The sequence below is a fragment of the Oncorhynchus nerka genome, linkage group LG18 (assembly GCF_034236695.1).
Source record: "Oncorhynchus nerka isolate Pitt River linkage group LG18, Oner_Uvic_2.0, whole genome shotgun sequence".
Lineage (NCBI taxonomy): Eukaryota > Metazoa > Chordata > Actinopteri > Salmoniformes > Salmonidae > Oncorhynchus > Oncorhynchus nerka.
This window is the reverse complement of record NC_088413.1, coordinates 3,349,068-3,371,784: the sequence shown is the minus strand read 5'-3', so window position 1 is coordinate 3,371,784 and position 22,717 is coordinate 3,349,068. Positions and strand designations below refer to the sequence as shown.

At 46.5% G+C, this 22,717-nt stretch overlaps 1 long non-coding RNA gene across 1 annotated transcript; it reads left to right on the top strand.

Annotated features, from left to right (window-relative positions):
* Nucleotides 1-17,257: 17,257 nt before the first annotated feature.
* On the top strand, nucleotides 17,258-18,462 carry LOC135561709 (uncharacterized). Its single transcript, XR_010459610.1, has 2 exons — nucleotides 17,258-17,477; nucleotides 17,886-18,462. It is a non-coding gene; the product is annotated as an uncharacterized LOC135561709 (long non-coding RNA).
* Nucleotides 18,463-22,717: the final 4,255 nt, after the last annotated feature.

The following is a 22,717-nucleotide window of genomic DNA, read 5'->3' as shown; positions in this document are numbered from 1 at the left end:
AGACAGTTAGATTAGTAGCTGGTGGTGTGTTTTAATGTGTTCTGTTGGACCTACAGACAATTAGATTAGTAGTAGTGGTGTGTTTTAATGTGTTCTGTTGGATTTACAGACAGTTAGATTAGTAGTAGTGTGTGTTTTAATGTGTTCTGTTGGACCTGCAGACAGTTAGATTAGTAGTAGTGTGTTTTAATGTGTTCTGTTGACCTACAGACCATTAGATTAGTAAGTAGTAGTGTGTTTTAATGTGTTTCTGTTGGATCTACAGACAGTTAGACTGTGCCTAGTTAAATATCACCATCAGTATTGACTTTATGGAAAGGTGAAATAGTGGCAATGTCACATTTAGGCAATGCAGCCTGCATAGGGAGCTGTCCTGTCAACCTTTAAACACCCTTTGTACTGCTTATGAAGACTGTATGTATGCTATATAAAGCCTTTATAAGTTGTATTTAGTTTAATCACAGTCTATCCTTCTGCTTTACCAACAGCAGAGACCATGGTGGAGAGAGTTGTATCAAGCCTGGACCTGAGGACACCAGAGACCATGGTGGAGAGAGTTGTATCAAGCCTGGACCTGAGGACACCAGAGACCATGGTGGAGAGAGTTGTATCAAGCCTGGACCTGAGGACACCAGAGACCATGGTGTAGAGTGTTGTATCAAGCCTGGACCTGAGGACACCAGAGACCATGGTGGAGAGTGTTGGATAAAGCCTGGACCTGAGAAATGTGAATGTTATTTGATTTAATTGTTTTTAAATCAAAATAGTTTCAAAGCATTCATTGTAGTTGATTTCAAGGCAAGGAACACAATCACAATCTTTTTGGTCAAAACAAACTTAAAGGTAGAGTCAGCGATATGACGTAGATGCACAACGTAAACAGCAGAGTGGGTCAATTTCTACAACAACTAAGAGTGTTGGAGAGCAAGGCTAAACTTCTCTGCTGTTTTGGTCCTGTGACTCTTTAAGAGAGTGAAGAGAACCCTTGCACATGGGCAGATACTGTGTGTGACCGTGTGAGAGAGAAGTCAGGCATCTTGCTCATCATAATATCTGTGGTGCTGCTCATACATCACCATTTAGCTGACTCTACCTTTAAGCTCTCATCCTAGAATCTACCAGAAATCAGGCCCCCAACATCTACAAAACATGGACCAGAACGATGTTGTTTCCTGCTTCTACAAACATTAATTAATATAACACTAATGTCAGATTATGTTATGCTAATGAGTGTACATTCTGAGACTGTTGCTCACTTATATTCATTTTTATTACAATTCTATTTAATAATTAGTAATTCATTATTACATGAGATTGTCCCATACTGGGAAATAACTACTGTTTGCTGCTTTAGTAATATCAGAGCTGTAAGACTTGTGACCATGTTGACTGGGACTATAATGTCAATTCTTACTTTAGTAATATAAACCTCAAAGCCATGACCAACCATTCATACTGGGATTGTCAGACACAGTCTCAAAGCCAGGTGTGTACTGACCAACCATTCATACTGGGATATAGACAGTCCTGTGTTCTGCTTTAGTAATATAAACACAGTCTCAAAGCCAGGTGTGTACTGACCAACCAATCATACTGGGATATAGACAGTCCTGTGTTCTGCTTTGTAATATAAACACAGTCTCAAAGCCAGGTGTGTGACCAACCATTCATACCAGTCCTGTGTTCTGCTTTAGTAATCTGGGATAAACACAGTCTCAAAGCCAGGTGTGTAGTGACCAACCATTCATACTGGGATATAGACAGTCCTGTGTTCTGCTTTAGTAATATACAGTCTGCAGGTGGTAGTGACCAACCATTCATACTGGGATATAGACAGTCCTGTGTTCTGCTTTAGTAATATAAACACAGTCTCAAAGCCAGGTGTGTACTGACCAACCATTCATACTGGGATATAGACAGTCCTGTGTTCTGCTTTAGTAATATAAACACAGTCTCAAAGCCAGGTGTGTACTGACCAACCATTCATACTGGGATATAGACAGTCCTGTGTTTCTGCTTTAGTAATATAAACACAGTCTCAAAGCCAGGTGTGTACTGACCAACCATTCATACTGGGATATAGACAGTCCTGTGTTCTGCTTTAGTAATATAAACACAGTCTCAAAGCCAGGTGTGTGTGTACTTTAGTAATATGACCAACCATTCATACTGGGATATAGACAGTCCTGTGTTCTGCTTTAGTAATATAAACACAGTCTCAAAGCCAGGTGTGTACTGACCAACCATTCATACTGGGATATAGACAGTCCTGTGTTCTGCTTATAATATAAACACAGTCTCAAAGCCAGGTGTGTAGTGACCAACCATTCATACTGGGATATAGACAGTTGTTCTGCTTTAGTAATATAAACACAGTCTCAAAGATGTGACCAACCATTCATACTGGGATATAGACAGTCCTGTGTTCTGCTTTAGTAATATAAACACAGTCTCAAAGCCAGGTGTGTACTGACCAACCATTCATACTGGGATATAGACAGTCTGTGTTCTGGATATAAAGACAGTCTCAAAGCCAGGTGTGTACTGACCAACCATTCATACTGGGATATAGGACAGTCCTGTTTCTGTTTAGTAATATAAACACAGTCTCAAAGCCAGGTGTGTGACTAACCATTCATGTGGGTGACAGTCCTGTGTTCCTTTAGTAATATAAACACAGTTCAAAGCCGAATTATTGTACTGACCAACCATTGGGATATAGACAGTCCTGTGTTCTCAAAGCCAGGTGTTAGTGACCAACCATTATGCTGGGATATAGACAACATAAATATATGACCAACCATTATGGGATATACAGTGCCTTCAAAGCCAGGTGTGTACTGAAAGTATTCGGCAGTCCCCTTAAACACAGTCTCAAAGCCAGTAGTGACCAACCATTGCTGGGATATAGACACCTGTGTTTGCTTTAGTAATATAAACACAGTTTCAGGCTTGACCAACCAAACATAAAGATAATAAAACTGTATAAATTTTTTGTGAAGAATCAACAAACAAGTGGGACACAATCATGAAGTGGAACGACATTTATTGGATATTTCAAACTTTTTTAACAAATCAAAAACTGAAAAATTGGGCGTGCAAAATTATTCAGCCCCTTTACTTTCAGTGCAGCAAACTCTCAGAAGTTCAGTGAGGATCTCTGAATGATCCAATGTTGACCTAAATGACTAATGATGATAAATACAATCCACCTGTGTGTAATCAAGTCTCCGTATAAATGCACCTGCACTGTGATAGTCTCAGAGGTCCGTTAAATGCGCAGAGAGCATCACGAAGAACAAAGGAACACACCAGGCAGGTCGAGATACTGTTGTGAAGAAGTTTAAAGCGGAATTTGGATACAAAAAAGATTTCCCAAGCTTTAAACATCCCAAGGAGCACTGTGCAAGCGATAATATTGAAATGGAAGGAGTATCAGACCACTGCAAATCTACCAATACCTGGCCGTCCCTCTAAACTTTCAGCTCATATAAAGGAGAAGACTGATCAGAGATGCAGCCAAGAGGCCCATGATCACTCTGGATGAACTGCAGAGATCTACAGCTGAGGTGGGAGACTCTGTCCATAGGACAACAATCAGTCGTATATTGCACAAATCTGGCCTTTATGGAAGAGTGGCAAGAAGAAAGCATTTGTTAAAGATATCCATAAAAGTGTCGTTTAAAGTTTGCCACAAGCCACCTGGGAGACACACCAAACATGTGGAAGAAGGTGCTCTGGTCAGATGAAACCAAAATTGAACTTTTTGGCAACAATGCAAAACGTTATGTTTGGCGTAAAAGCAACACAGCTCATCAACCTGAACACACCATCCCCCCACTGTCAAACATGGTGGTGGCAGCATCATGGTTTTGGGCCTGCTTTTCTTCAGCAGGGACAGGGAAGATGGTTAAAATTGATGGGAAGATGGATGGAGCCAAATACAGGACCATTCTGGAAGAAAAAACCTGATGGAGTCTGCAAAGACCTGAGACTGGGACGGAGATTTGTCATGATCCAAAACATAAAGCAAAATCTACAATGGAACGGTTCTGTTACGTGTAAATGAGTGAAGAGGTGTGGAGTCGGGCGCAGAGAGCAAAGGATGTGGGAAAAACAACACACTTTAATGTCCTGGAAACATAACATGAACAAAAGTGGAAACATAAATGAACAGAAATATAAACGGACAGCGTGAAACCCAAATGCCAACAAAATTACACTCAAACAAAGAAACAGGAGAACAAGCCCGCACGAAACAGAGAAGCGGGCTGAACAGACTATATATAACCCTATCCTAACAACCAAACAAGAAACAGGTGATACCAATTAGACAGAACTAAACGAACACAGAACAACGGATCAGCGATAGCTAGTAGACCGGCGACAACGACCGCCGAGCGCCACCCGAACAAGAAGGGAGTCACCTTCGGTAATATTCGTGACAGTACCCCCTCTGACGCGCAGCTCCCGCAGCGCGCCGACGCCGGCCTCGGGACGACCCGGGGCCGAGGCGCTGGCATCCGGACGGAGGCGATGGAATTCACTCAACATAGATGGGTCTAGAATATCCCTCACCGGGACCCAGCACCTCTCCTCCGGACCGTACCCCTCCCAGTCAACGAGGTACTGCAAGCCTCTCACCCGGCGTCTCGAGTCCAGAATAGCTCGTATCTTGTACGCCGGGGACCCCTCGATGTCCAGAGGGTGGAGGAACTTCCGGAACCTCATCTTCCTGCATAGGACCAGCTACCACCGGCCTGAGAAGAGACACATGAAATGAGGGGTTAATACGATAATACGAAGGAAGTAATAATCGATAACAAACCTCATTTATTCTCCTCAGGACTTTAAATGGCCCTATACACTGCGGACCCAGCTTCCGGCAGGGCAAGCGGAGAGGCAGGTTTCGGGTCGAGAGCCAGACCCTGTCCCCAGGTGCAAACACGGGGGGCCTCACTGCGGTGACGGTCAGCGCTCTTCTTCTGCCTTATACTTGCTTGGCGTAATGACTCTTGGACCACCCTCCAGGTCTCCTTAGAGCGCTGTACCCACTCCTCCACCGCAGGGAGCCTCAGTCTGGCTCTGATGCCACGCTGCCAGGACTGGCTGGTACCCCAACAAGCACTCAAATGGTGACATGTTGGTAGAGGAGTGGCTTAGTGAGTTCTGGGCTATTTCTGCCCAGGGAATATATCTCGCCCACTCCCCTGGCCGGTCATGGCAATACGACCGCAGAAACCTACCCACCTCCTGGTTAACTCTCTCCACCTGACCATTACTCTCCGGGTGATACCCTGAGGTCAGGCTGACCGAGACCCCCAGACGTTCCATAAATGCCCTCCAAACACGGGAGATAAATTGGGGGCCCCGATCAGAAACTATATCCTCGGGCACCCCGTAGTGCCGGAAGACATGGGTGAAAAGAGCTTCCGCAGTCTGTAGGGCCGTAGGGAGACCGGGCAATGGGATAAGACGGCAGGACTTAGAGAACCGATCCACAACGACCAGGATTGTAGCAGATTACATTTACATTACATTTAAGTCATTTAGCAGACGCTCTTATCCAGAGCGACTTACAAATTGGTGCGTTCACCTTATGACATCCAGTGGAACAGTAGTGCATCTAAATCTTTTAAGGGGGGTGAGAGGGATTACTTTATCCTATCCTAGGTATTCCTTAAAGAGGTGGGGTTTCAGGTGTCTCCGGAAGGTGGTGATTGACTCCGCTGTCCTGGCATCGTGAGGGAGTTTGTTCCACCATTGGGGGGCCAGAGCAGCGAACAGTTTTGACTGGGCTGAGCGGGAACTGTACTTCCTCAGTGGTAGGGAGGCGAGCAGGCCAGAGGTGGATGAACGCAGTGCCCTTGTTTGGGTGTAGGGCCTGATCAGAGCCTGGAGGTACTGAGGTGCCGTTCCCCTCACAGCTCCGCAGGCAAGCACCATGGTCTTGTAGCGGATGCGAGCTTCAACTGGAAGCCAGTGGAGAGAGCGGAGGAGCGGGGTGACGTGAGAGAACTTGGGAAGGTTGAACACCAGACGGGCTGCGGCGTTCTGGATGAGTTGTAGGGGTTTAATGGCACAGGCAGGGAGCCCAGCCAACAGCGAGTTGCAGTAATCCAGACGGGAGATGACGAGTGCCTGGATTAGGACCTGCGCCGCTTTCCTGTGTGAGGCAGGGTCGTACTCTGCGGATGTTGTAGAGCAAGAACCTACAGGAACGCAGCCTTGATGTTAGTTGAGAACGACAGGGTGTTGTCAGGATCACGCCAAGGTTCTTAGCGCTCTGGGAGGACACAATGGAGTTGTCAACCGTGATGGCGAGATCATGGAAGGGCAGTCCTTCCCGGGAGGAAGAGCAGCTCCGTCTTGCCGAGGTTCAGCTTGAGGTGGTGATCCGTCATCACACTGATATGTCTGCCAGACATGCAGAGATGCGATTCGCCACCTGATCATCAGAAGGGAAAGGAGAAGATTAATTGTGTGTCAAGTCTGCATAGCAATGATAGGAGAGACCATGTGAGGTTATGACAGAGCCAAGTGACTTGGTGTATAGCGAGAATAGGAGAGGGCCTAGAACAGAGCCCTGGGGACACCAGTGGTGAGCACGTGGTGTGGAGACGGATTCTCGCCACGCCACCTGGCAGGAGCGACCTGTCAGGTAGGACGCAATCCAAGCGTGGGCCGCGCCGGAGATGCCCAACTCGGAGAGGGTGGAGAGGAGGATCTGATGGTTCACAGTATCGAAGGCAGCCGATAGGTCTAGAAGGATGAGAGCAGAGGAGAGAGAGTTAGCTTTAGCAGTGCGGAGCGCCTCCGTGATACAGAGAAGAGCAGTCTCAGTTGAATGACTAGTCTTGAAACCTGACTGATTTGGATCAAGAAGGTCATTCTGAGAGAGATAGCGGGAGAGCTGGCCAAGGACAGCACGTTCAAGAGTTTTGGAGAGAAAAGAAAGAAGGGATACTGGTCTGTAGTTGTTGACATCGGAGGGATCGAGTGTAGGTTTTTTCAGAAGGGGTGCAACTCTCGCTCTCTTGAAGACGGAAGGGGCGTAGCCAGCGGTCAGGGATGAGTTGATGAGCGAGGTGAGGTAAGGGAGAAGGTCTCCGGAAATGGTCTGGAGAAGAGAGGAGGGATAGGGTCAGCGGGCAGGTTGTTGGGCGGCCGGCCGTCACAAGACGCGAGATTTCATCTGGAGAGAGGGGGAGAAAGAGGTCAGAGCACAGGGTAGGGCAGTGTAGAGCAGAACCAGCGGTGTCGTTTGACTTAGCAAACGAGGATCGGATGTCGTCGACCTTCTTTTCAAAATGGTTGACGAAGTCATCTGCAGAGGGGGAGGGGGAGGAGGGATTCAGGAGGAGGAGAAGGTTGCAAAGAGCTTCCTAGGGTTAGAGGTAGATGCTTGGAATTTAGAGTGGTAGAAAGAGGCTTTAGCAGCAGAGAGAGAAGAGGAAAATGTAGAGAGGAGGGAGTGAAAGGATGTCAGGTCCGCAGGGAGGTGAGTTTTCCTCCATTTCCCTTCGGCTGCCCGGAGCCCTGTTCTGTGAGCTCGCAATGAGTCGTTGAGCCACGGAGCGGGAGGAGGACCGAGCCGGCCTGGAGGATAGGGGACATAGAGAGTCAAAGGATGCAGAAAGGGAGGAGAGGAGGGTTGAGGAGGCAGAATCAGGAGATAGGTTGGAGAAGGTTTGAGCAGAGGGAAGAGATGATAGGATGGAAGAGGAGAGAGTAGCGGGGGAGAGAGAGCGAAGGTTGGGACGGCGCGATACCATCCAGTAGGGGCAGTGTGGGAAGTGTTGGATGAGAGCGAGAGGGAGAAGGATACAAGGTAGTGGTCGGAGACTTGGAGGGGAGTTGCAATGAGGTTAGTGGAAGAACAGCATCTAGTAAAGATGAGGTCGAGCGTATTTCCTGCCTTGTGAGTAGGGGGAAGGTGAGAGGGTGAGGTCAAAGAGGAGAGGAGTGGAAAGAAGGAGGCAGAGAGGAATGAGTCAAAGGTAGACGTGGGGAGGTTAAAGTCGCCCAGAACTGTGAGAGGTGAGCCGTCCTCAGGAAAGGAGCTTATCAAGGCATCAAGCTCATTGATGAACTCTCCGAGGAACCTGGAGGGCGATAAATGATAAGGATGTTAAGCTTGAAAGGGCTGGTAACTGTGACAGCATGGAATTCAAAGGAGGCGATAGACAGATGGGTAAGGGGAGAAAGAGAGAATGACCACTTGGGAGAGATGAGGATCCCGGTGCCACCACCCCGCTGACCAGAAGCTCTCGGGGTGTGCGAGAACACGTGGGCAGACGAAGAGAGAGCAGTAGGAGTAGCAGTGTTGTCTGTGGTGATCCATGTTTCCGTCAGTGCCAAGAAGTCGAGGGACTGGAGGGAGGCATAGGCTGAGATGAACTCTGCCTTGTTGGCCGCAGATCGGCAGTTCCAGAGGCTACCGGAGACCTGGAACTCCACGTGGGTCGTGCGCGCTGGGACCACCAGATTAGGGTGGCCGCGGCCACGCGGTGTGGAGCGTTTGTATGGTCTGTGCAGAGAGGAGAGAACAGGGATAGACAGACACATAGTTGACAGGCTACACAAGAGGCTACGCTAATGCAAAGGAGATTGGAATGACAAGTGGACTACACGTCTCGAGTGTTCAGAAAGTTAAGCTTACGTAGCAAGAATCTTATTGACTAAAATGATTAAAATGATACAGTACTGCTGAAGTAGGCTAGCTGGCAGAGGCTGCGTTGTTGACTATGTAGGCTAGCTGGCAGTGTCTGCGTTGTTGACACTACACTAATCAAGTCGTTCCGTTGAGTGTAATGGTTTCTACTGTGCTACTGTGCTGCTATTCGGGGCTAGCTGGCTAGCTAGCAGTGTTGATTTACGTTACGTTGCGTTAAAAGAACGACAATAGCTGGCTAGCTAACCTAGGAAATCGCTCCAGACTACACAATTATCTTTGATACAAAGACGGCTATGTAGCTAGCTATGTAGCTAGCTACGATCAAACAAATCAAGCCGTTGTACTGTAATGAAATGAAAAATGTGATACTACCTGTGGAGCGAAGCGAAATGCGACCGGATTGTTGAGTGCGGAAGTTCTGTTACGTTAAGGATGACGAATAGCTGGCTAGCTAACCTCGGTAAATTAAGATAGTCACTCTAAAACTACACGCTCTAAACTACACAATTATCTTGGATACGAAGACAGCAAAGACAACTATGTAGCTAGCTAACACTACACTAATCAAGTCGTTCAGTTGAGTGTAAGTTGTGCTGCTAATCGGTAGACGGTGGACTAGCTAACGGTAGACGTTAGCTAGCTAGCTAGCTGCAGGGCGGTGTAGACTGCGTTAGGACGACGAAATACGATAATTACGCAATTATCTATGATACAAAGACGGCTATGTAGCTAGCTAAGAAGAAAAATTGCTAAGATTAGACAAATCAAACCGTTGTACTATAATGAAATGTAATGAAATGTAATACTACCTGCGGACCGAGTGCAGATGCGACCGCTCGCTCCAACGCAGGTTCCCCCCTTAGCGCCCGCTCGATGTCTGCGTCCACATCCCATACTACTGGTGCCACCAGCTTAGCTGCCGGAATGATGGGAGTAGGATCGATGGACCTGTCCTCAGTGTCATAGAGTCTTGACAGCGCGTCAGCCTTAGTGTTGAGGGAACCTGGTCTATACGAGATAGTGAAATGAAATCTGGTGAAAAACATGGCCCACCTTGCCTGACGAGGATTCATTCTCCTAGCTGATCGGATATACACCAGGTTACGATGGTCAGTCCAGATAAGGAAAGGGTGCTTAGCCTCCTCAAGCCAGTGTCTCCACACCTTCAGGGCCTTAACCATAGCCAACAACTCCCTATCCCCCACATCATAATTCCGCTCCGCTGGCCCGAGTTTCTTTGAAAAAAAGGCACAGGGGCGGAGTTTCGGAGGCACACCCGAACGCTGTGAGAGCACCGCTCCAACCCCAGCCTCGGATGCGTCCACCTCTACTATAAACGCCAAAGAAGGGTCCGGATGTGCCAACACCGGCGCCTCAGTAAACATCGCCTTCAACTTATGAAAAGCTCCGTTCGCCTCTGCTGACCACTGCAAACGCGCCGGCCCCCTTCAGCAGTGAGGTAATAGGGCAGCTACCTGACCAAAACCCGGATAAACCTCCGGTAGTAATTGGCAAATCACAAGAACCGCTGCACCTCCTTTACCGTGGTCGGAGTCGGCCATTACGCACAGCCTTTATGCGGTCACCCTCCATTACCAAACCAGAGCTGGAAATGCGATAACCCAGGAAGGAAACTGATTGTTTGGAAAACTCACATTTCTCCGCCTTCACATACAGGTCATGCTCCAGCAGTCGTCTAACAACCTTGCGCACAAGAGATACATGCGCAGTGCGTGTAGCGGAGTAGATCAAAATATCGTCAATATACACCACTACACCCCGTCCGTGCAGGTCTCGAGAATTTCATCCACAAAGGATTGAAATATAGCTGAGCATTCTTTAAACCGTATGGCATGATGAGGTACTCATAATGGCCCGACGTAGTGCTAAATGCAGTTTTCACTCATCTCCCTCCCGAATACGCACCAAATTACCTGAGATCCAGTTTAGTGAAGAACTGCGCTCCGTGAAATGATTCCACTGCCGTAGCAATGAGAGGTAGTGGGTAACTAAAACCCCACTGTGATGGAATTTAGACCTCTATAATCAATACACAGACGTAAACCACCATCTTTTTCTTCACAAAAAAGAAACTCGAAGAGACAGGTGACATGGAGGGCTGAAACCCCTGTCCCAGAGCCTCGGTGATATAAGTTTCATAGCCACCTTCTCCTCCTGGGACAAAGGATACACATGACTCCTGGGGAGTGCAGCGTTAGCCTGGAGATTTATCACGCAATCCCCCTGCCTATGGGGTGGTAATTGGGTCGCTTTCTTTTTACTGAAAACGATAGCCAAATCGTCATACTCAGCTGGAATGCGCACGGTGGAAACCTGGTCTGGACTCTCCACCGTTGTCGCACCGATGGAAACCCCTACACACCTGCCTGAACACTCATCAGACCACCCTGTAGAGTTCCCTGTTTCCACGAAATCGTAGGATTATGAATAGCTAGCCAGGGAATCCCCAGAACAACTGGAAACGCAGGTGAATCGATAAGGAACAAACTCATTCGCTCCTTGTGATTCCCCTGCGTAATCATCTCCAACGAAATTGTGGCTTTCTTTACCAGCCCTGACCCTAATGGTCGACTATCTAAAGAGTGCACGGGAAAAGGGGGGTCTACTTTTACTAACGGAATCCTCAACCTCTGAGCGAGTCCGCGATCTATAAAGTTTCCAGCTGCGCCTGAATCTACCAGTGCCTTATGCTGGAGAGAAGGAGAATAATTAAGGAAACAAATTAATAGGAACATGTGACCAACAGGAAACTCTGGGAGAGTGTGGTGCTTACTCACCTGGGGTGACCGATGAGTGTTCTGCCTGCCCTCACGATTCCCAGATGAATTCCTCCAGCACTGACCAGACGTGTGCCCTCTCCGGCCACAACTGGTACAGGAGGAGCTTCCTCCTCCGATCTCCCTTGACGCAGTCCCTCCTAGCTCCATCGGGATAGGGGCAGGATGATCAGGAGGTAGAACTGACAGGACCCTTTCAGAACGTCCACGAGCAGCTAGCAGATGGTCCAACCGGATCGACAGGTCTATCATTCCATCCAGGCTAAGCGTAGTATCCCGACAGGCCAGCTCCCTACGGATGTCCTCTCTCAGGCTACACCTGTAATGGTCTATCAGGGCCCTGTCGTTCCACCCTGCTCCCGCAGCCAAGGTCCGGAACTCCAGCGTGAAGTCCTGCGCGCTCTTTGTCCCCTGTCTAAGATGGAACAATCTCTCACCCGCCGCTCGACCTTCTGGAGGGTGATCGAACACGGCCCTGAAACGGCGGATGAACTCCGGGTAGTTGTCCTTCGCTGAGTCGGGCCCGTTCCAGACCGCATTAGCCCACTCCAGGGCTCTACTGGTCAGGCAGGTGATGAGGACCCCTACTCTCTCCTCCTCCGAGGGGGGCCGGCCGAACGGTGGCCAGGTAGAGGTCTAATTGCAGCAGGAATCCCTGGCACCCCGTCGCTGCTCCATCGTAATTCCTCGGAGGCGTCATGTGCAGAGCGCTGGAACCGGATCCAGATGGGGGAGATGGTAGAGTTGCTGGTAGGAGGGTCGGTGGGGTAGTAGTAGGGAAACCATTCCTCTCCCAACGATCCATCCTCTCCATCATCTGATCCATCGCTGATCTTAGGCGATGGAGGATGGACGTGTGATGTTGAACTCGCTCTTCCATAGTGGGAAGAGGAGTGGTCGCTGCTCCTGCTGACTCCATAGTAGGTGCGGGCTTCTGTTACATATAAATGAGTGAAGAGGTGTGGAGTCAGGCGCAGAGAGCAAAGGATGTGGGAAAAACAACACGCTTTAATGTCCTGGAAACATAACATGAACAAAAGTGGAAACACAAATGAACAGAAATATAAACGGACAGCGTGAAACCCAAATGCCAACAAAATTACACTCAAACAAAGAAACAGGAGAACAAGCCCGCACGAAACAGAAGCGGGCTGAACAGACTATATATAACCCTATCCTAACAACCAAACAAGAAACAGGTGATACCAATTAGACAGAACTAAACGAACACAGAACAACGGATCAGCGATAGCAAGTAGACCGGCGACAACGACCGCCGAGCGCCACCCGAACAAGAAGGGAGTCACCTTCGGTAATATTCGTGACAGGTTCAAAAATAAACATATCCAGGTGTTAGAATGGCCAAGTCAAAGTCCAGACCTGAATCCAATCGAGAATCTGTGGAAAGAACTGAAAACTGCTGTTCACAAATGCTCTCCATCCAACCTCACTGAGCTCGAGCTGTTTTGCAAGGAGGAATGGGAAAATATTTAGGTCTCTCGATGTGTAAAACTGATAGAGACATACCCCAAGCGACTTACAGCTGTAATCGCAGCAAAAGGTGACGCTACAAAGTATTAACTTAAGGGGGCTGAATAATTTTGCACGCCCAATTTTTCAGTTTTTGATTTGTTAAAAAGTTTGAAATATCCAATAAATGTCGTTCCACTTCATGATTGTGTCCCACTTGTTGTTGATTCTTCACAAAAAAATACAGTTTTATATCTTTATGTTTGAAGCCTGAAATGTGGCAAAAGGTCGCAAAGTTCAAGGGGGCCGAATACTTTCGCAAGGCACTGTAAATATATAAATATAAACACAGTCTCAAAGCCAGGTGTGTACTGACCAACCATTCACACTGGGATATAGACAGTCCTGTGTTCTGCTTGTAGGCATGCAGGACTTTAGCTGTTGTCATATTTTGTCATTAGACCGTTTTTAATTGATATATCACCAGCATTCCATGTAACATTGAATAAATATATTTGATGAGTTACTTTGGTAATGGGCCAGTTTCCCAGACACAGATTAAGTCTAGTCCTGGACCTTAAAGAACTTTCTATTGAAACTTCCTTTGAGCATGCTTTTTTTAGTCCAAGCACTAGACTCAATCTGTGTCCAGGAAACAGGCCCCATATGTATTACTGACATGCTTGTCCTTGTTCAGGACTCCACACACTGGCTTCAGATTGAACCCTTGACTTCCACTGTCCAGGGAGTGACAATGTTCAGGTAAAATAACTACTTTTTAACATTTCAATCCAATTGCTAGTGTATTTCCCATTACCTTTGGGAATAGTCTTCTCATCCAACCTCCCCATTTGACCATTGACCCTCTCTGCCACCATATCTTGTTGTTGCTCTCAGACACAAGACACCCAAAGGGAGTTATGAGTGCACAGTGTCTGGGCTCCGCTGGCTGTGTGAGAGAGATGTCATTCTGAAGTATCACTTCAGGAACTGGGAACCCTACAGTCAACTTCTGAAAGACATGCAGTACACACAAGGTGGTCCATTGCTGGACATCACTATGGAGTTAGGTGAACTGGAGGAAGTTCATCTGCCACACTTTGTCTGTTTAGGTAAAACCATGTAGAAATAGTATTCAGAAAGACATTTCCATGTAACTGAGTTTCACTGAGTTAATATATTCTGGGAGTTTGAGTTTACTGTGATCTGGTACTGCATATTCTTTGTGTTTTTTAGAATAATGAATAATTCAATATTTGTCTTTCTGTCTCCTTTGTACTGTGTTGTTCAGGGACCAACCCTTCCTGAGGAATGAGATGAAGACTCTTCATGTAGAGGAACATGGAGTGTCTTTAGAGGAAGTGCATGAGGTCACCAGATTCCATGTTAAGATTCTCCATCCCAAGTTCTCAGCTATCTCTGTTATACTGAGGTTACTGTCTTGGAACGTAGACGTTCACTGTGAGCTGATGCTCTATCTGACAGTGATGAAGGAAACACTAATTCCACGCCTATACCTGTTCCCAGTAACCCCTGCCAGATACAGGTGAGGTACCATTATATAGAGATGACCTTAAACTGCACCCTGGTTAGTTATGTTGACACTCTTTAAGGAAGATAAATGTGTTGCTTTTCTCCTTAACGGAAAAGATTTCAAGACGAAACTTGGTGAGCATAGGTTTGCATAATGGGCAGTTGGCCCCGAACAAGATGACATCGAGGCCTCAACGCTTTTTGAGTTTTCTGAATCATGTTTGAATCAGACTATACATTGACTGGCTGGGTATTTCGTGCCTCGTTTCACAGGTTGTGGAACAACAGGAATCAAAGTTTCAAGGGTCTAAAAGGTTTCCCATCACAAGACCAGAGCGGTCCTTCAAACTGAATAGTTCCTTCAGACTGAACATTCCCTGTTCTACTGCCATTAATCCACCGGTACAGTTTTAGTTGACTAAGAACATGAATCTGACATTTAAGTCACAGTTCTATTTATTGTTCTCTCTCTCTCTCTCTCTCTCTCTCTCTCTCTCTCTCTCTCTCAATTCAATTCAAATGGCTTTATTGGCATGGGAAACATGTTCACATTGCTAAAGCAGTCTCTCTCTCTCCCTCCAGAGGATTCATCTCATACAAAGAGACACCACACCAAGCTTTTTCAAGGCGATTGTGAAAATAACAGGGATTGACATTGAGATGGAGTTATTCAGTGATGATGAGAGGATAGTATGGACAGAAATAGTATCACGAGGTAGGAGCACATGTCAATCATCACTTTGTACTTTTGTACCAGATGTTATTTAAAGTGATATAACCTCATGTTGTTTATCTTTCAGATGAATACTATCAGAACCAAGGTAAGACCAGATGCAGACTGTCCAAGTAACAGTGTTTATTGTAACAGGGGAAGGCAAAGACAGGACAAGGCAGGCAGGGGCTCAGTAAACCAGAGGTGGGTTAAAGGTACAGTTCGGCAGGTGGGGTAGGACAGGGGCAGCCAGAGTTGTCAGGCAGGCGGGGTCAGGGACAGGGGCAGCCAGAGTGGTCAGGCAGGCGGGGTCAGGGACAGGGGCAGCCAGAGTGGTCAGGCAGGCGGGCTCAGAGTCAGGACAGGCAAGGGTCAAAACCGGGAAGAAAGGAAAAAGAGACTGGGGAAAAAACAGGAGCTGAGACACAACACTGGTTGACTTGAAACAAACAAGACAAACAGAGGACACAGGAATAAGTACATGGGGGTAATGGGGAGATGGGCGACACCTGGAGGGGGTGGAGACAATCACAAAGACAGGTGAAACAGATCAGGTGTGACAGAATACGTCACTGACACCCATTCAACTAGTAAGTTAACATGAGAGTTACAGAGCATTCAGAAAGTATTCAGACCCCTTTGACTTTTCCACTTTTTCATTTACAGCCTTGTTCTAAAATGGATTCAATTGTTTTCTTTCCTCAACAATCTACACACAATACCCCATAATGACATCACAATACCCCATAATGACATCACAATACCCCATAATGACAAAGCAAAAATAGGTTTAGACATTTTGCAAATGTATTTAAAAATAAAAACAAACACATTTACATACATGAAGGGAACATTTTGACATTTGCCGTATGGTTAGTGAGAAAACACCATATTGCAAATGTACGGTCTCTTACTAGACGTCCGCTTTGTAAAATTCGTCGGGGCGGTGTGCGGGCACGGGGGCAGATCTTTCAGGAAGTCATCTAATGAAGTCTCTCGACATTAGGTTTCTGTTTGATTACATTTAAAAATGTTGGTCGTTTTTTCGCTGTCCCGATATATCCCACCAGAGGGTGAATGGAATCATATTGCAATGTACGAAACATCACCAATCACGATGTGGCCTTTTCTCCTGAACGGAAAAGATTTCGAAGACGAAAACTTGGTGAGCATAGGTTTGGCGTGTATGTGCAGTTGACCCCGAACAAGATGGCATCGAGGCCTCAATGCTTTTGAGTTATGGCCATTTTCTGGGATTAAAGGTCAAACACGAATATAGAGCTAATTTGACCGCTTTACGTCAAAGTACATAAACCTCACGGTGTTAGGAAAAAATAACCAGCCATTTATGTATCGTAATTTAACTTCTCTGCGTACGCATCCGGAGTACAGGATCACTTTCCTAAACAACCGCTAAATTGCAGGGCACCAAATGCATAAATATTACTAAAAATATTTAGAATCATGCATCACAAGTCAAATATACCAAAACGCAGCATAGTCTGTTGTTAATCCACCTATCGTGTCAGATTTTGAAAATATATTTTACAGCGAAAGAAATCCAAGCTTTTTGTGAGTGTAGCTTTCAATGCTACAACAGCTTAGCCTTATATTAGCTTGGTTAGCTTGGTCACGAAAGTAAGAAAAAGCAATAAAATGAATCGGTTACCTTTGATAATCTTCAGACGTTTCCACTCACGAGACTCCCAGTTACACAACAAATCTTATTTTTGTTCGATAAATATGACTTTTATCACAAAAAAACACCATTTGGGTTGCGCATTATGCTCAGAAAATCAAAGCCGTGTTCCGTTCGACAAATTCCAAAAAGTATCCGTAATGGTTGTAGAAACTGGTTTAATTTTGACTGACTTGAATATGAATTGACGACAACCCTGAGTCAGCTCAAAACAAGACATGACTATCAGAGGAACTGAGAGACTGTTAGATGTAGAAACAGCTGCTGTTCACCCTAAAGACATATTCATTTAATTCACCCCCTTCAGCATTAACACTCTCTGGGATTCCTGCTGAGGAGTTTCTGAAGAAACACAGGGCTGAACTCATTCAGGAGTCAAAACCCAATGCCAATAGCAGATGATCTGTTGTCAAAGAGCATGATTGGTGAAGAAGAGTACTCCAGAATAAAAGCTGAAACAACGGCACAGGAGCGAATGAGAGAATTACTGAATGCAGTCCTCCCTAAAGGACCAGAAGTGATGGGAGCTTGTCTCAAAGCTCTCAGTGAACATGAACACCATCTTGTTAAGTACTTGAGTGAATCTAGGTAAGACCGGTTTCTTTTCTCCCTCCCTTGAATATGTGGAATGATTAAATATAGGTCAAATAAAAACATAGCTACCCAGATCAAAGAGAGTCTTTTCAGAATGGAAGCATGTTTTTGTGTTGCTGCCTGTAATACATTTATATTTTTATAGTTCTATCATAGGACCATCATCACATCATTATCTCAGGTGTATCATAGGACCATCATCATATCATTATCTCAGGTGTATCATAGGACCATCATCACATCATTATCTCAGGTGTATCATAGGACCATCATCACATCATTATCTCAGGTATATCATAGGACCATCATCACATCATTATCTCAGGTGTATCATAGGACCATCATCACATCATTAACTCAGGTGTATCTCCCTCTTCCCTTCTCCTCCATCCTGTCTTGTAGCACCTAATCTGAAGATGCTGAGGCCTGTCTCCTAGTCTGTGGACAAAGACACTTCTTAACCTAATCTGAAGATGCTGAGGCCTGTCTCCTAGTTTGTGGACGAAGACACTTCACCTAATCTGAAGATGCTGAGGCCTGTCTCCTAGTGTGTGGACGAAGACACTTCTTCTTCTGTTTTATTCATGTGCTGTTCTGTAAACTAATTTGTGTGTTCATGCAAGTGGCTGACTGTACAAATCCTCACTATCAGTAGCTGTAATTTGGCAGTAAGGCCAGACGTTGGTTTGAGAACGAGATATCTCAGTTTCAAGGTCTCAGTTTAGAGAGAAGAAGTCTTGTGAGGTGTTGGTCTGTCAAATGCTATGAACCAGTATTGGTCGGTCACATGAATGAAGCAAACAGTAATGATTCATTAATTATGCTAAATCATGCAAATGTAACTTGTCTGTGTAAAGCTATATATAAGAAAACTGCTGGGGCTGCCCCAGGCATAGCCCCTGATTGACATGTGTACTATGGTGCATTTAGTTGGTTGGAACCTCTCCAGCTCACTGACAATAAATAATGATTAATTTAAGATTGACTTTGAGTGTCACTGTGTGAGGCTAGTCAAAGATACACATCACCATGTTGTCATCTTGACCTTCCTTAGATTCTTTATGGGATACAACTCACTCTGTCTGAAGGAAGTGAGGAAATGGACTCACTAAGGGGGATAGCTGAGAGGACAGAGAAGGCACGTGACATCATCGACATGGTGTTGAGAAAAGGAACGGAGTCAAGATCCAGGATGATCAACCTTCTTGGGGAGCTGGAGCAATGTCTTACGAAAGGTCCAACCACACAGCCTCTCTCCTTCTGCAGCCTCCTGGACGTGTGGATCTTCTAGCAGGAGGGTCAGTCAGTCCTCCACTAGGTACCTAGCTGGACCCCTATCTAGCAGGAGGGTCAGTCAGTCCTACACTAGGTACCTAGCTGGACTCCTCTCTAGCAGGACGGTCAGTCAGTCCTACACTAGGTACCTAGCTGGAACCCTATCTAGCAGCAGGAGGGTCAGTCAGTTCTACACACATTCAACATAAATGTATTTTATGAATATATTGTGCAGTGTAGGCCTGTTAGCGGTTCATGAGAGAGACTGATTATCAACACAACCACCTCAGTCTATCAGCAGCTTTCTCAGTGAGAGCCTCATGTCTGGAACACATTGACAATTGAAGGACAGTTAAGGAGCTGTGTAACCTGTGACCCCTTTACCAATGACTTGAGAGTGGCTGAAGGACATATAACCTGTTTGGGGTAGGGGGCAGTATTTTCACGTCCAGAAGACGTGAGTATAACAGAACTCATTTGGTAGGCGGACACCCAAGGACAAACCATCCAGGAGATTTTGTTTTAGTTCACTGTGTTTTCAATTGGGTTTCTATGGGAATCTAGATTTCTGAAGCATCTGGTTGCAGTTCCTATGGCTTCCACTAGATTACATTTACATTTAAGTCATTTAGCAGACGCTCTTATCCAGAGCGACTTACAAATTGGTGCGTTCACCTTAAGACATCCAGTGGAACAGCCACTTTACAATAGTGCATCTAAATCTTTTAAGGGGGGGGGGGTGAGAAGGATTACTTTATCCTATCTTAGGTATTCCTGAAAGAGGTGGGGTTTCAGGTGTCTCCGGAAGGTGGTGATTGACTCCGCTGTCCTGGCATCGTGAGGGAGTTTGTTCCACCATTGGGGGGCCAGAGCAGCGAACAGTTTTGACTGGGCTGCGCGGGAACTGTACTTCCTCAGTGGTAGGGAGGCGAGCAGGCCAGAGGAGGATGAACGCAGTGCCCTTGTTTGGGTGTAGGGCCTGATCAGAGCCTGGAGGTACTGAGGTGCCGTTCCCATCACAGCTCCGTAGGCAAGCACCATGGTCTTGTAGCGGATGCGAGCTTCAACTGGAAGCCAGTGGAGAGAGCGGAGGAGCGTGGTGACGTGAGAGAACTTGGGAAGGTTGAACACCAGACGGGCTGCGGCGTTCTGGATGAGTTGTAGGGGTTTAATGGCACAGGCAGGGAGCCCAGTCAACAGCGAGTTGCAGTAATCCAGACGGGAGATGACAAGTGCCTGGATTAGGACCTGCGTCGCTTCCTGTGTGAGGCAGGGTCGTACTCTGCGGATGTTGTAGAGCATGAACCTACAGGAACGGGCCACCGCCTTGATGTTAGTTGAGAACGACAGGGTGTTGTCCAGGATCACGCCAAGGTTCTTAGCGCTCTGGGAGGAGGACACAATGGAGTTGTCAACCGTGATGGCGAGATCATGGAACGGGCAGTCCTTCCCCGGGAGGAAGAGCAGCTCCGTCTTGCCGAGGTTCAGCTTGAGGTGGTGATCCGTCATCCACACTGATATGTCTGCCAGACATGCAGAGATGCGATTCGCCACCTGGTCATCGGAAGGGGGAAAGGAGAAGATTAATTGTGTGTCGTCTGCATAGCAAATATAGGAGAGACCATGTGAGGTTATGACAGAGCCAAGTGACTTGGTGACTTAGGAGAGGGCCTAGAACAGAGCACTGGGGGACGCCAGTGGTGAGAGTGCGTGGTGAGGAGACGGACAATTAATCTTCTCCTTTCCCCCTTCTGACGACCTGCACGGTTGACAACTCCATTGTGTCCTCGTCCCAGAGCGCTAAGAACCTTGGCGTGATCCTGGACAACACCCTGTCGTTCTCAAATAACATCAAGGCGGTGGCCCGTTCCTGTAGGTTCATGCTCTACAACATCCGCAGAGTACGACCCTGCCTCACACAGGAAGCGGCGCAGGTCCTAATCCAGGCACTTGTCATCTCCCGTCTGGATTACTGCAACTCGCTGTTGGCTGGGCTCCCTGCCTATGCCATTAAACCCCTACAACTCATCCAGAACGCCGCAGCCCGTCTGGTGTTCAACCTTCCCAAGTTCTCTCACGTCACCCCGCTCCTCCGCTCTCTCCACTGGCTTCCAGTTGAAGCTCGCATCCGCTACAAGACCATGGTGCTTGCCTACGGAGCTGTGAGGGGAACGGCACCTCAGTACCTCCAGGCTCTGATCAGGCCCTACACCCAAACAAGGGCACTGCGTTCATCCACCTCTGGCCTGCTCGCCTCCCTACCACTGAGGAAGTACAGTTCCCGCTCAGCCCAGTCAAAACTGTTCGCTGCTCTGGCCCCCAATGGTGGAACAAACTCCCCACGACGCCAGGACAGCGGAGTCAATCACCACCTTCCGGGAGACACCTGAAACCCCACCTCTTTAAGGAATACCTAGGATAGGATAAAGTAATCCTTCTCACCCCCCCTTAAAAGACCTAGATGCACTATTGTAAAGTGGCTGTTCCACTGGATGTCATAAGGTGAAAGCACCAATTTGTAAGTCGCTCTGGATAAGAGCGTCTGCTAAATGACTTAAATGTAAAATGTAAATGGGAGGAGGATTCAGGAGGGAGGAGAAGGTGGCAAAGAGCTTCCTAGGGTTAGAGGCAGATGCTTGGAATTTAGAGTGGTAGAGAGTGGCTTTAGCAGCAGAGACAGAAGAGGAAAATGTAGAGAGGAGGGAGTGAAAGGATGCCAGGTCCGCAGGGACTTTAGAAATTGGTAGATTTAGAAATTGGTAGATGTTTTTCCTTTGAGAAATGAAGAAGTACAGCTGTACTTTCTAAGTGTCGAGCCAAGTGGACTGTTTAATTTGGGGCTCGCGGCCAGGAGCTCACTCCACTTTCATTTTATCCGCTATTGAACACAGTATATTCCGTCTTAAGTTTTATTGATTATTTACGTATTAAAATATCTAAAGTTGGATTAGGAAAGTTGTTTAAAACGTTTGGCCCAAATTTACAGGTAACTTATTAGATAATTTGTGGTCATGTTGGGTGAGTTGGAACCGTTTTTCTGAATTAAACTCGCCAAATAAATGGACATTTTGGGGATATAACGATGGAATTTATCGAACAGAAGGACCATTTGTGATGTTTATGGGGTTAGGGTTCGGGTTAGCGCCAACAGAAGATATTCAAAGGCAAGGCATGAATTATATCAGTATTTCTGAGTTTTGTGTAGCGCCTGGCGGGTTGAAATATGATTGTGTTTATATGATGGGGTGCTGTCCTCATATAATCGCATGCTTTGCTTTCTTTAACCCTTATTGAAATCCGACACGGTGGCTGGATTAACAAGAAGTTAAGCTTTATTTTTGTGATTTTATGAAAGTTAAATATATCTAATAATTGAATTGGAATTTCGAGCTCCGCAATTTCACCGGATGTTGTCGAAACGTTCCGCTAGCGGAACCCCCAGCCGTGACAGGTTTTTAAGGAGCTGTGTAACCTATCACCCCTTTACCAATGACTTGAGAGTGTCTGAAGGACATATAAGTGTCACGCCTTGGTCATTGTATTTTGTGTTTTTGTTATATGTTTGGGTAGGCCAGGGTGTGACATGGGTTTATATGTTGTTTTCGTATTGGGGTTTGTATTATTTGGGATCGTGGCTGATTAGGGGTGTGGTATAGGCTTGGCTGCCTGAGGCGGTTCCTAATCAGTCAGGTGATTCTCGTTGTCTTGGATTGGGAACCGTATTTAGGCAGCCTTAGTTTCGCTTTGTATTTCGTGGGTGATTGTTCCTGTCTCTGTGTAGTATTCACCAGATAGGCTGTAATAGGTTTCACGTTCCGTTTGTTGTTTTGTTTATTCAGTTATTTCATGTATCGTCATTTCCTTCATTAAAAACATGAGTAACCACCACGCTGCATTTCGGTCCGACTCTCTTTCTTCAACAGACGAACGTCGTTACAATAAGGAGCTGTTAACCTGTC